This window comes from Alexandromys fortis, unplaced genomic scaffold, assembly GCF_014885135.2.
Source record: "Alexandromys fortis isolate MF-2015 unplaced genomic scaffold, M_Fortis_MF-2015_v1.1 scaffold_55, whole genome shotgun sequence".
Classification (NCBI taxonomy): Eukaryota; Metazoa; Chordata; class Mammalia; order Rodentia; family Cricetidae; genus Alexandromys; species Alexandromys fortis.
Genome location: NW_026067936.1, coordinates 9934383 through 9948031, shown reverse-complemented (window position 1 = coordinate 9948031; position 13649 = coordinate 9934383). Strand labels below are relative to the sequence as shown.

Here is a 13649-nt window from a genome sequence, read left to right as displayed (position 1 = left end):
CAGATGTGCCCATAGCCAGTCTGATGGAGGCACACCCCCGTCGAGGTTCCCTCTTGCCTAGGTGACTAATGTATGCTATGGTGGCAGAACTAACCAGTGCAATCACATTGACAACTCTGCTGCTTTGTTAGGCTGCCCATCTTTCCAGAAAGCACCTCTTCCAGGCAGCTGGCCTCTAGGATTGTTGAGGGACCTGGATGTAAGGGTACCTTAGGACTTAAGCTATTAACATTTTGAAATAAAAGGATTGATTGGTAGAGCCTTAGATATTAGCTAGTGCTTAGCCGTAATTTGCCGAGAAACCCAGAGCTTAAGATAGAAAACAGTTAAGCTGTTTAGTTACTGTTACATACTAGCTACTGCATTCCTATGCATCATTCTTCTGAATAGAAAACGATTCCAAGAAGGCTCAGATTTGGAGTCCAGAGAATATGTTATACAGTAAAACCAGCTTGGAAAATATACACAATGAAAAATACCAAATGAAAAGAAGGCAGGTGTTCTTAAAGGCTTTTTATTTTAGAATGTAAACACAGTAACACTGTAGTTCAGTGCCGCTACACTCAAAGGGGAGGGGGATTCTCAGGCATCAAGACCACTAAGAGATGATGAAATTATAGAAAAGGATCCATTGAGGTCAGGATGGCATGGCATAGGGACAATCCTACATGGATAGAAGCTAGAGAATGGCAAGTTTGAGGCCAACCTGGGCTATAGGTGGAGAGTGTGTCTCAAAAGGAAAGGGGGCTCAGAGGCAAAGATGAGAAGATACTATATCCGCTCATAAAAAATTTGCTCAGGAAACAATATAAGGCAAAAAATATGGGGCTGGAGAGATGGCTCAGCATGTAAGAGCTCTTGCAGCTCTTAGAGGACCTGGGTTCCATTCCCAATACCCACGTCCAGCAGTTAACATCACCCGCAAGTCCAGTTCTAGGAACCCCCAATGTCTTCTTCTGGCTTCTGTGGGCACTATATGTCCAGGGTAAGCATAAGACAATCAAGTAAGTTTTGTGTAAATAAGCAGTGTAATCATGTTTATTCTGATTGGTTGAGATTTACATACAACTATAGTCTCCTCTAGTGACTGTTTATCTTGGCATGGAAACAGGAATGTGCCCAGGACAGATTGTGAAGTCGTTCTGTGGTTCTTCCAGGAATCCAGTCCACCTGAGTGACCCCACAATCAGCAAATGATTCTGGGGATCTATTCTGAATTCTAACTGCCATCCTTCATGGAGACTTGGTTTTACTTGAAGCTCACCATCCCAAGTGGAAAGAATCAGAAACCTTGTCACTCGGTGTGCTGACTGCATCACTAAACATCTACAACACAAGCTGTGGACAAAGTGTAAGTAATCTCCAGTGCCCCGGGCCCCAGCTGAAGAGCTAAGTACTTATTTATCCATGGAATTGATTGGGATTCAGGTTAAAAGACCATTAAGGTAAACACAGTATTGGACCCTTATGGTACCAAAAGGGTCTTGCTAACTTGGTCACAGATGGGTCAACCTTAGCACAGTTAGAGACCGTGATGACCTATGACCTACCCAGCACTGATGTCAGACTTGTTAAGAAACTTAATAAGGAAATATTTATAAGAACATAAGCCGTAAGCCCACTACATCATTCTATTATTCACTCGGAATGGCTTAGTGCTAAAAGGTTAGGGCTAGAAAATGCCAAGGGTATAGGAGCTCACACAGAGCCCTGGATGAGCTGTTCTGCATGCACTGCCGATGGTTCTGTGGTTGGCATAGCCCACGGAAGCACACAGCCCTCTTCTACTGTGTTTTATGGTCTTTGGGGTATATCTGTTGAAGGTTTAGAGCTGGAGAGGGTGCTTTGAATCATTGAGATTGACTTGCTCAGATGCTCTAACACAAAAATCTTCATATCTATTCTTCCAAAACTAGACCATCTACAATAAACTTTGGAATATATCTATTTTTGGAGGATACTGATAAGACATGTAGGATTCAATTACTCCTTCTAAAGAAATTACCTCTAAGAAACTCATTTTGTAGGGAGCAGTCGGGGTCACCTCACTATGCTGGAATGAGCTCTCGGAGATGAAAAAGTAATAGCTTGAATGACATTCTTAAAATTGTCCATTTGAGAAGTGCACAGCAACAAGCACATTTCAAACACAATGAGGAGGGGATAGAGCTTATGAATTCACCTTTATCACTCAATCCTGATGGGACAGAGGGAGAAATATCAATTGACATTATTGAAGATAGGCAAAATAATATGGAAACTGGACCGCGACAATGTTGAAGCAATGGAGGTCTCAAGGTGAAGCGATCTGTCACCCGAAGAGGAGACACTGACATCCAACACAGAGGGAAGGGCCTTAGCTTTCCAGGCTCCTATTAGAAAAGAACTGAATTATAAAACCTTTTGTTCATTCTGTATTCCTTGTGTCAAAGATAATCAATAATGCATGTATATGCCTCTAACTTTCCTGCATGGGCAGTCAATAAAAAGCAAAGCCTACATGTCAAGTTTTCTCTTTTTTTCTTGTTTTTTTTTTTTTTTTTTTTGAGACCGGATTTCTTTGTGTAGCCTTGGCTGTCCTAGAACTAGCTCTGGCCTTGAACTCACAGAGATCCACCTGCCTCTGCCTCCTAAGTGCTGGGATTAAGGTCATGAACCACCATGACCCAGTCTTGTCATATTTCTTAGCTCTATTCCATTTCACTCATTTCTGTTGCCCTTGTGCTAGGTGGGGTGGTGACTTTTAACCCTTGACATGAGAGTCTCTGAACTGGGCTGAAGACTTTCTTCTGGATGTCGTAGGACTAATAGCAGAGGCTGCATGACTACTTTAGGAAAGCAATCTGCTTGACCGGGGCATTGCCACCGAGGGAACGGGTATTCTGGTACTGTATCATACAAAATTTTGACTACAGTGCCCTGTGACCCTGACATACAGTGACCTTGGATGACTATGGGAAATTTCAATTACTCCTATACTTTCTCTTTGACGTCTTTGGACTGGCCACTCCTGAGATACAGGAATATTATTTGAACAAGAAATGGCAGCCATCAAGAAGGAGATACTCACTTTCCTACTTACAGGACAGGCAGAAACTAAAGTCACTGAGTGAAACAATAAGAAATTAATATATACTTTGTTATATGCTAATATACACAACAGACCCCAGGTCTATAGAATTGGCCTCACCACAATTCTTGACTATACTGTTATCATGGCTTTCTTTCAGTGTGAGAAGGGTGTGTCCAATTGTTTGGAGACGTGAGTCAGCCAGAATCCAAGTACACACTGAGGAATGCTGAGGTCTGCGAGAAGGGGAGATGCGACAGGGGACGCTAATATCTGCTTCTTCCCAGGTGCTATACCGCATTGTTCGCAGACATCCTGTGTTCATCTCTTCCAAAGCTGTCCCAGGGTAACCAGCTTGTATCTCACACCCCTGCCTCTTACACCCATTACTGTAAACTGCCTGGTCCCAAATAGCATCGCTGTGAGTGACAAGGACATTTCGGAGTAATACTCTCAGGTGGTTGGGTGGTTTGATATTGGGCAACTTTCAATTTTCACAGCTGAACTTTAGAATCTCATTAAAGCCGCTTTTTGTTGCTATTTGCTGGGTTTAAGTTGGCAGCGACTTGCCGAATGAGCAGGCACAGCGGGCTGTCTCTCCTGGCAAGAAAAATAAACACCTACAAAGAACATGATCAAGATGGGAAAATGTGATTTCAGGGCGAAAGTGGTGAGCTGCTCCGTGAGAATTGTCTGTATCGGGCCTCACTGATCTTTATAGGTAGGTAACTCTGAAGGCAAGAGACGCCTTCCTCTCTCTCTCATCAATGGGAGTGTTTGCATTGGCAAAAACCTTGGATGGGCAGATTGCTAAGGAGTTAGGAAATTTCGGTGTCTGATGCAACCTGGTGTCCTGAATTGCTTAAAAAAAAAAATGACCTGAAAAAGATCTCTTCAACTCAGAGTGGCTCTATCCCTAGCTGTCAGCTTGCCTAGCATTTTCATGGTTTTCTTACCACCTGCCTAGAAGCATCATAGGAGGGGGGGGGCATAAAGTGGCCCCTACTATGTCATGCTAGCCAGCCGGCTAGGGTACCGCTGGTGCTGCCAATGAATCAGACAGTGGCTCAGGGTCCCAGAGCTCTCACAGAAAGAAGACAAGTCTCCAAGAAATTAGATTCAAAGAGAAGAAAGGGGACAGCAAAAAGCACAAGGCAGGGACACGTCCTACAAAGGGAGCTGAAGCTCTTCGGGTAGGACCTGTAGGTTGTGAACAGGAGTGTGCAAAGGTACTCTTGGGCCGGGAAAAAGAGGGAAGGCCACACACAGTATGGAGACGGATGGCACAGAGGACAGGCTGGGTATGTGGGTTTCATCTCCCAATCACATAAACTGGGGATGGCGGCACATACCTGTAACCCCAGTGCTCGACAGGGGTAGGGTGTAGGGGGGTGGCTGGAGTCACAAGCACCAGAAGTTCACAGCTATCCTTGGCTGTGTATTGAGCTTGAGGTCAGCTTGGGATGCAAGAGAGCGTCTCTGAAGGAAAAAAAAAAAAAATAAAGGAAGGGGCCATAAGGTAGGAAGAAAGAAAGAAGGGAAGGAGGGAGAAAGGAAGGAAACACATGCCTTTAAGTGACTGAGTGACTGTAGAAAGAGCAAGGCTGAGGAAGTCCTAGAGCGAGAGCAGAAGCTTCCAGCAGGAGCCAGGCCATCCTGGGCTGTGTCCTCTGTCTGCATTGCTAGACTCTCTGTGCATTGCTAACAGATGCTCGCCCCAGAACTCTGGGATTTCCTTGACTCAGCAGACACCCCTCAACCTGGAGACTGCCTCTCACCTGGCTTCCTCCTTTGTCCCTCCCTAGAAAGGCTCTTGTTTGTACATGAGAAGGACTCAGTTGACAATCTGCTGAATAAGCCTATCTGGATAGAAGTCCATTCTGTTTCAGCAGACCGTCAAGGAAGAGATTAGAGAACTTAGAATTTTAGCTTCCTTGAAGAGTCTATAGTCACCTTGTTCAGAGTCCTGATTTTGTATTAGAGCTTCTTAAACTGTCTGCGACAGACAGACAAGCAGCCTAGTCTTTGCATCTCCCATCCCTCCTTCTTAAAGGTGACCCAGAACCCATCCTGAACACATCTTGATTTTAGGACTCTCCTCAGTAGCATTCAAGGACATTAGGCAGGAGCTGGGTCACATTAACTGATACAAAACCCCTGTTCAGCCATGGGGCAGCGGTGGGGGCCGGCCCCAGCATCTGTCAGACCTTGCCTGCTTGGTGAGGAAAACAAGCCGCTACTCAGCCTGGCTGGCTGTTTATGTTGAGGACAGAGTGCCCCACACCGGCTGCTCAGGGGCTGCCGTGGGGAAGCGACTGACAGGCTCACTGGTGAACAATGAGAGCATTCATTCCCTCAAGCTGCCGTCTGCATCCAACTTCTGCGTGGAGGAGAGGGAACAGGATGAGAGCACAGAGGAATGGGGGCGCCATGAAGGCCATTTGTTTGAAGTCCGCTTCACGGCTTTCGGGGCCACCCTGGAGGTAAGGTCACGCTGGGGAGTTGAGACACCGTGTCTGCTGGGCAATGTGAACTTCTGTTGCCCAGCTTGCCCAAGTCTATAATAAGGCTAGTTAAACATTTTTAGCATTTCCAAATATTCTTCATGCTCTCCGTTTCCCAATGAGCTGCTTGCTAAGGAAGGGTGGAGAGACCCAATGCCCTCCAATCGGTTTGGATGTGGTTCAGCCACTGCTGCCTCCTACGGGAGAGCTGGCTCAGTCACTTTGGCCAGTCACTCCCTCTGCCATCTAGCGATAAGAGGTCCAACTAGGAGCCCCTGACCCCTTTCTACCTTCACCGGCGTGAACGTGACCTCGGAGCAGTTAGGTAACTGTTCTGATCTTCTGTTGCCTCACTGGATATGGGCATGATAGGCGCTGCCCCGCCTCCCAAGACGGCTGTAAGAGGGAAGTGAGCAACAGCCGCCAATCTTTTCACAGGGCAGTCAGGACATCTCCAGGGCAGCAGTTGGCAAACGTTTATCCCAAGGGCCAAAGAGTGAACGCTGTAGACTTTGGGAGCCATATCAGGACTCTGCTAAATGTTCTTCTTTATGTTTTGTTGTTGATGATGTTGTTGTTGATGTTGATGATGTTGTTGTTGATGTTGTTGTTGTTGTTGATGATGTTGCTGTATGCGCCTTGAAAACATTGACCATCATTGCCACGGTCATGGCTCACAAGCCCATAGGCTGGACTTAACACGTAGGCCGTAGTCTCCCAGGTCTGGCTAAATATAAGCAACAGGTGGGAGTCAAAGTTAGGGTGAAGGAACTAATAAACAAACATACTGAATCTAAATAAATAATATATGAAGTATATAGAGCCATAATGTATGCATTCTGGAGAGTTTCTGATTTTTGGCCAATACAAGTGAAATTATTTGAATCCTAGCTCATGTGCTTTTGTAGGAGGTTTTCCTCTCTGTGTCAAATACCAGACAGAAACAACTGAAAAGGAGAAAGAACTTGGTTTGGATTTACATCTTCAGAGGTTGCAGTCCATGGTTATTGGGGCATGTGGTGAAGCCCAGTATCCTGCAGAGAGGACAGAGTAGAGCCACTGGCCTGCTGGCAGCCAGGAAGCAGGGAACACCAGGAAAGCAACAGGAAGGAGGCGTACCTTCTTAGGGCGACTTCTCTCAGTGAGGCACTCACTCCAAGTAGATCCTACCTCCCGTCACACATCATCAAATTACAAATCCATCAATGGATTAGTCCTCTGAAGAGGTCAGAGACCTCACAATCCCAGTGACTGGGTCTTCCAACTGGCAGCCAAGCCTTCGACTCCTGAGCCATAGGGGACGCACTTCATGCCCAAACTATGACAGCCATTTTGTCCCAGGAAACAAGACTCGGTTGTTGGTTTCTAAGTACCCCACCACATAGACCAGAGCATCTCTAACCAAACCTGGAAGTCTTCATTCCTAAGAGGCTCACTGAGTCCTCATACAGATGACACTCTCAATGGGCTCTTCTAGTCTGCTTTCTGTTGCTTGGTAAATACCACCACCAAATCGACACAGGGAGGAAAGGGTTGATTTCAGCTTATACTCCAGATCACGCTCCATCCCTGAGGGAAGTCAAGGTAGGTGCTGAAGCAAGAGCTGAATCAAAACTTGTGGAAGAATACTGCCTGCTAACTTGTTCCTTGACTCACATCTGGCTACCTTTCTTAAATAGGCAGGTTTACCTACCTGTGTGTGGTGGGACCTTTGTACATTTTGTACATCAATCAGCAATCCAAATGTACCCACAGACATGTCCCCAGGAGAACTTGGCGAGGCACCCATCTTCATGGACTGAGTGGAGGTTTTCAGCCTTTCTCGTTTGCAGACAGCCGTAGTTGGACAACTAAGCCCACGGTCTCTAAGGCAACCCAATAGCAACCGTTTGTAATATAAATAAATTCCATAAGTTCTGTGCCACCATAGAACTCTAACATACATCAAGGCCAGTAGGAAATGGTTCCCTCTGTCTCCTGTGACTAATCAGGTCCCTGCTTCGCTGTGTATGCCTCTTTCTCTTCCTCACCTCATTCCTTGTTTTGAGATATCAAAAAAGCCACAGAATAAATCTCTAGAGGAGTATGGAAAATAACAAGGCGTGCTTATTTCATTCTCTTCCAGAGTATTTCCAAAGAGAACGGGTAGATCAGTAACTCTCGTCTGGACTAGATGAAAGCAGCCCCATGTTACACACACACACACACACACACACACACACACACACAAACACACACGAGACAGTGGCAACTGGATAACTCACGCCTTGGTTGAGAAGCACTGAAATGCAACGCAGCAATGCATCTAGGTGGATCAAGGTTCTAAAGCAGCAAATGAGCTCCTGTCTTCTTTTGACAGAGAGGATTATGGGAGCCAGGAAGAGGGCTGAGCCTAGGACATTGAGTCCTGTTCATTTTCTATTACAGCCTCCTCATGCCCAGAGTGTCAAGCTTCTAGAGCCTCATTTGTCTCCTCATTTCATCCTCTACGACAATCATTCCCAGCCCCGATGACAAGGGCTGCCATTTCTCTTTCCATGCATGGTCCCTCTGGATCGTGGTGTCATTTGCTTTATTTCATCTTAGCATTCAAGGATAAGACCTAGAGTTGAGGGTCGCTGTTTCAGCATCGTGCTGAGCACAGCAGAGGAAAGCCCTGGGGTTCCAGCACAGGCCGCACCTCCAGCGCGAGGAAGGATGTTGTCAATGCCTGACCCTGCTCACAAGGGGGACATCTAGATGGCTTAAGGTATCCAGTGCCTCTCCAAGGCAAAACAACCAGAAGTCCCCCAGCCCAAAGAGGCAGACTCACCTGCACCTCAGGAGAAGGACTCCCGCAGCCATGAATACCCAGCCACTGCAGTGCCTGGCAACCAATGCGCACAAGATGGGTTAATGAGTCTCCAAGATAAGTGTGTTCTTTGGGAATACTGCACAGACATCAATTTCCTAATAAAAGCACAAGGAGAGAAAATCAATGGCAGCGGCTCCTTCCCTGGAACTATGGAGACACAGGTTAACAGCCCCTTAGGAAAGAGCAGAGTCCTAAAAATCCATGGTGCACACTAACTTCGGGATGAAAGCTGAATTAAGAGACACCGTAGATGAGGTCCTCTGGGGTCCGGTCTCAGCTTTTCTTTCCAGTCTGAGTCTGGGTCACCATATTACATGTCCCGCCTGCCCTAGTAGCCTGCTGGTACCTTCCCAATATGTGGTCCCCTCTTCCTTTCTCTTTCTCCTCCTCACCTTTGTGCATTTGCACTTCCTGTGCTAGAAGGCCCTTTCTCCGCTTCCTGACATCATAAATTCCTACTCTTCTTTCAACGTGCAGTACAAACAGTCTCCAGTGAGGCCTCTCCTGGCTCTCACAAGCAGTTAGTTCTCTCTTCTATGTGCACAAGCTTCTGTAATGAAACATATAAACTCAGCAGGAGTTATTTTATGTGTTTCTCTAGACTGAACTCCCAATCAATAGAGGCTGGGCCTCCTTGTTGTTTGCCCCCAAGCCTAGCCTAGGGCCTGAACACAGGAGCCTCTTGGAAATGTTGAATTAATAGATGGGTGAATGACTGTAATGGTTTGAATGTAATTGGCCCCCACAACCTCACAGGGAGCAGCACTCTTAGGAGGTGTGGCTTTGTTGGAGTGGGTATGGCCTTGTTGGAGGAAGTGTGTCACTGTGGGGGTGGGCTTTGAGGTTTCCTATGCTCAGGATACCACCCAGTGTCTCAGTCAACTTCCTGTTTGCTGCAAGATGTAGGACTCTCAGCTACTGTCTGCCTGCACAGCACCGTGCTCCATCTACAATGATAAGAGACTGAACCTCTGAAACTGTGAGCGAGCCACCCCAATATAAAACATCAAAGTTGTCATGGTTATGGTGTCTCTTCACAGCAATAACAGCCTTAACTAGGACCATGAGTAACTTGGAACCAGATCTCAGGAGGGTGTAAGAGCCCAGCAGAATGACTGGGGGCTATGCTCAGTGATAGCCACTCCAGGGCCTTTAAAATGATCTAGTGGGGGACAGGCAGAAAACATAACTCCCCTTCACACTTCGTTGTCAAATTCTCCATGAAAGTAAGCTTTCCTTGTGTTTTGCACAAACTCATAGAGGCATGTATATTTAATCAACAAACAATGGGTGTGTGTTAAAAATGGTAGACCATAATAATAATAATAATGAAAGGAGATGCATTCAAAGAGTTCACACAGGACAAACATGGACGAACAATGGGGTAAGAGAATCAGTCTTATAGACAAGGAGATAATGATATTAATCCTGACTGGAGCACCAATGAAGGTCATGGTGAAGGCATAAAGAGACTAGACAAGTATGGGCATTAGGAATAAGGGGAAATGAAGATGAACTAAGGAATTGTTAGTATGGGAGAATAGGAATGAGGGACGAAGAACTGCTGATATGGGCAATAGGAATGAGGGGAAATGAAACCTACCGAGGAATTTCTGTTATTGTCTCTATTATTACTCTAGACCCTCAAAGGTCATTATGAACCGGGAAGGAAGCTGAACTCCGAAGGAAAAGCAGACGGCTTTACCCTGGGCTTCCATTCTACAGAGCCCATTTAGAAGTGTTTCCCTACTTGTTTGAAGGGCAACAAATCAGGACTCCCCAGCAGGCTCATCCAACCCCAGCATGCAGCTTCTTGGAAAAGTCTATTTATAGCCTCCTGTTATTGCAGCACACTGTGCAATTGCCCTGTAGGTGGCCTGCCAGCCGGTGTGAGCCACTGCCGGGTGAGTGACCATCTTCTGGCGGCTGCCTGTTAGCTTAGGAAGCAACAAAGCAGGTGGATTTGTTTGTCAGTTGAGCAACCCGCCTAGCCTGACTCTCCCTTTAAACATTAACCACCTTTTAAACCCTGCCTTTGTGTTCAAGGTCAAGGGGGGGACAGTAGAGGAAGGTGGAGGAAAGGAAAGAGAGGGAGGAAAGGGGAACCCCTAACAACACTTCATCTACTTCACAGCTTCTCTTAAGGGGCCCTGGGATCTGGGAACAGGGACATTTCTGTCCTCAGAGACTGAGCCTTGCTGAAGGAAACACATTAGACATGTGAACAGAAAAAGTGGGTCCTGTCCGCTGATGTCACTGGGCCTTCTTCTGGGTGGGCCCCTTTGCTCCCTCAGGAAAAGGTTTCATAGAGGTGGCGAAAAGATGGAAGTCTGAAAGAACACCAGGGTCTTCCTTCTCAGGGCAGTGGGTCTTAAACTTTAGTAACTAAAAGAGACGCAGGAGAGCTAAAGGCTCTGAGGTTGCTTCTGACTCGAGATCTTGGGGTTAGAGCTCCTCTTCTTCCCTTTGTTCAGCTCTCTGAGAGAGTCCAAGGTGAGCGGTCATGATCACAAGGGGGCGCTGCTCTTCCAAAGTAGGAGGCATGGAGCTGGACAACCCCCCAGGGGCAGAGGACAAAAAGCAGGATGTTACAGAGTATTTGGCGACCAGAGCTAAAACCCAGGCTGCAAAGAAGAAAAGGAGAGGAGCCATTACCAGAGGCACGGAAGTCACACAGCTGGCTGGTGGCTGTGGTTTAGCCTGGTTCCTGGTCCTTAGCATGAAGATTATGACTTACCTAAACAAGCACACAGCTGTCCAAAGGCACACTCACTAGGCAGAGTATTGGAGGGTCGCCACCTTTGGGAGCCATGCCCCGCCTTTCTTAAAGACCTGGCTGTGATCCACCGCTGATCTCCAAATTGCAGAGTAACCAAAACTCCTGGTTATGGGACAGGAAGATATCTTGGTACTCGCTGTTTTCTGAAGCATCCTTGGCTCTTCACAGCCCTGTCACCATTACCCAAAGGCTAGTCACATCCAGCTGGCTCCCTATTCCTGTGAAGAGGAGCTCAAATGGCCACCAGCAACCTGCCCCTTGTAATCCTCAGATCTCGTTCCACCCTCATTGTATCAAGACAACTGTCTCTCTTAACCTGGACCGAAGACACGCCTCTACCCTCTGGACGTGTCTGCTAAGTCCAGCCCCATCTCTAAGGCGCACTTCCCTGCGCCTCTCTCACCTGCCAGCCTCTTCCCTCGCTCTTAAACACCTGCCAGTGAGTTCCTTCCTTGGGAATTCTTCCTTTTCTTTCTTCCATTTGAAGTCCCCATCTCATTTTTCCTTCTCTGACTGACAGTCTTGACCCCATGTAAATGACGTTGGTTCAGGAGAGTTTCGTCCATTCAATTCCAAGTTCTAAGGGTGGAGGTCTCACATAAACCTCGTGAAGCTAATAATTAGGGGCCCCACTAACCTGAGTCACTCTGAACTCTGCCACCTACCAGCTCTGCCACCATGGCCAAGTTCCTTCACTACCCTAAACCTCGGTTTCCTCACCTAGAAAGTGGAAAAAGAACTATACTTAGCATTCTGGGTGAACAAGCTAAGACCTGCCGAGCATATCAAGCATACCCCTCAGTGAATGTTTGCTCTTCTCGTTCTGAATATTTATATCCTCACTTTTACTCTAATCCCTATTGGTTTAGTCCAGTAGATGTTAATAATGTTTATTGGATTAGCAATTAAGATAGGTAACTGCATGTATACATTAGGACATTTTAAGAAGGCTCGGGCAACTCAATATATCCATTTGAATGTAAATATTTTATGCTGCTTCCTGTCTGTGAGGATTTGTGTGGAGTTAATCTAAATAAGCTCAGGGGGCCTCCTCACGCCCCTCTCCCTCTGTGCCCATTGCTTTAAGCTGCTTTTCTTATTTCTGTCCCCATATTTAGGTGTGCTGTGCTGCTTCTGAGGAGCCAAACTGGAAAATGGCGGCTGTTTAAAAGGACCTTAAACTGTCTCTCTCCCCACTAGAGATAAAAGCTGCAGGACTCCGCCAAGTCTTTTGTTGTTTGAGCCTGGCGTACCTTCCTGTCTATCTCCACTTTGTGAAAAGGGCAGGCGGATGGGGGAACTCAACAAACTCTGTGGCCCCCCTCTGGTTATGAACTCTATGATCATCTTTGTATAGAGCTGAATTTTCAACTTTTACTAATGTAAATTAATTACTATGCAGGGTTCTGAATCATACTGATTTGACTTACGGGTATTTTATTTTTGCGGTAGTACAAAAGCATTGCGCGTTTAGGAGACATCATACCTCTAAATTTGAATGGCTCTCCCAGGAGCTGGGTGGGGCAGGAAGCCTGAGCTCCTGTCAATCATGTCAACCCGAAGGGGGCAAAGGAGACTCGACAGTGAGTTGGTTGCTAGGCGAGGTTGCTCTTATAGGTTAACTGCACGCAGGGGATTGTCAGCTGAGCATATTTTCAGGTGACATTAATAGGTTTATTGAGACCAAACCCTGCTGTTAAGTCACTGTTGTCCTAATTCCCTGATGAGGAAAGTCTGAGAAGGAAAACCCATGCCACAGTTCCTGCACGCCCTGCTGCATGCTGGTCTTTACTGCTTACCCAGAATTCCTAGAGGTTGATTGCAAGGCCGAGGAACTGGGCTTTCCTTCCTTTGACTTCAGGAATTTCTGAGGAGAGATAACAAGGGTGGAGTGAGCTCTGAATTAAAATAAATAACTAAATAAAACCTCCATAGAGACTCTCATTAAATAATAAAATGATATGACGAATGTAGTCAATCAGTCACAAATCACCTGCTATTGTTGCTCCTGCTCATAGAAAGCGGCTGTGAGCTTCTACCTTTCCAGAGAGACTGCACGGGGCAGCTTCAGCCCGCTCCTGGTGCTGCCCTGAGACGAGGAGAGCTTCAGAGCATCTAGTTGTTCTGCACCCCCCACCCCAGTCCACTCATTCCTCTTGCATCCAGGATTGCTTATTTGGAACCCATCTCTTTGGACTAATGTGCCTCATCTTTTAGTCTGTGTTAGTTTGCAAAAGCATCATTTTTTTTAATTTATATTTGTTCATTTCCCTAAGAGATTGTGCAAGGCATCCTCTGGGCCCAGACCTGTCTAGCACCACTGAAGGCGGCTGTGCCAACTCTGTCTCTGGCCTCCCACCGCTCTTGATTGACAGATGGTATTGGCTGTGGGTGTGCCTTCCTGTCTCAACACGGAACCCAGAAACCCCAGTAGTAAAAGTA

General features: G+C 46.6%; 1 long non-coding RNA gene across 3 annotated transcripts in view; it reads right to left on the bottom strand.

Annotated features, from left to right (window-relative positions):
• LOC126504458 (uncharacterized) overlaps positions 1-13649 on the bottom strand; it is a 20358-nt gene extending 6709 nt beyond the window's left edge. Inside the window, exons 1-9 of one of the 3 annotated variants that reach the window (XR_007592607.1) lie at positions 13201-13647; positions 13007-13074; positions 11166-11309; positions 10860-11052; positions 8821-8978; positions 8387-8523; positions 7268-7439; positions 4423-7143; positions 1346-2372 (exon numbers count right to left, since the gene is read on the bottom strand). This is a non-coding gene — a long non-coding RNA (uncharacterized lncRNA). Of the gene's footprint in view, positions 1-1345; positions 2373-4422; positions 7144-7267; positions 7440-8386; positions 8524-8820; positions 8979-10859; positions 11053-11165; positions 11310-13006; positions 13075-13200 lie in introns of those variants that run through there. The other 2 variants (XR_007592608.1, XR_007592609.1) reach the window with 2 other exon arrangements.